This window comes from Myotis davidii, unplaced genomic scaffold (assembly GCF_000327345.1).
Source record: "Myotis davidii unplaced genomic scaffold, ASM32734v1 scaffold1558, whole genome shotgun sequence".
NCBI lineage: Eukaryota > Metazoa > Chordata > Mammalia > Chiroptera > Vespertilionidae > Myotis > Myotis davidii.
Genome location: NW_006288873.1, coordinates 77,551 through 78,162, shown reverse-complemented (window position 1 = coordinate 78,162; position 612 = coordinate 77,551). Strand labels below are relative to the sequence as shown.

Here is a 612-nt window from a genome sequence, read left to right as displayed (position 1 = left end):
CCCCAGCTCCGCCCGCACCGGGCCGCTCCTACCTCCTACCCCCGGCGCCGGTCAGGTCGCTCCTCTGTGAAGTCATCGCGGGGCTTGCGTGCTGCGCTCCCGGAGGCGCGCGCTGATGACGTATCCGCGCTGCCGCCATCTTGGTAAAGGAAGTGCTGGCCGATCTCCGTCCCCAAGCCGAGGTTCGTGTATTCGTTTTCTTCAAGAAGCGTATAATCTGCCCTAACCGGTTTGGCTCAGTGGATAGAGCGTCAGCCTGTGGACTGAAGGGTTCCAGGTTCGATTCCGGGCAAGGGCATGTACCTTGGTTGCGGGCACATCCCCAGTAGGAGGTATGCAGGAGGCAGCTGATGGATGTTCCTCTCTCATTGATGTTTCTCTCTATCCCTCGCCCTTCCTCTTTGTAAAAAAATCAATTAAAAAAAAAAAAGCGTATAGTCCATAAAAACTCATCCCTGGGACGGCCGCTGGCACCTCGCACTTGGTCGGGTGGCATCAGCCGGGGGCTGTTCCCGCTGCCCCCGCCAGGGCGCACCGCAGCCCGCGCACGGTCTACGCGGTCTACAGGGGGCGGGGGAATAGTCTTGAGCCCTGCCCTATGGCTTTTATTTT

At 59.3% G+C, this 612-nt stretch overlaps 1 protein-coding gene across 1 annotated transcript in view; it reads right to left on the bottom strand.

Moving 5' to 3' along the window:
* The window catches only part of CCDC124 (coiled-coil domain containing 124), an 8,800-nt gene extending 8,678 nt beyond the window's left edge, over positions 1–122 (bottom strand). Inside the window, exon 1 of the mRNA XM_006761093.2 lies at positions 33–122. The gene's annotated coding sequence lies outside the window, so the exon portion shown is untranslated. The remainder of the gene's footprint in view (positions 1–32) is intronic.
* Between the last annotated feature and the right edge of the window lie 490 nt (positions 123–612).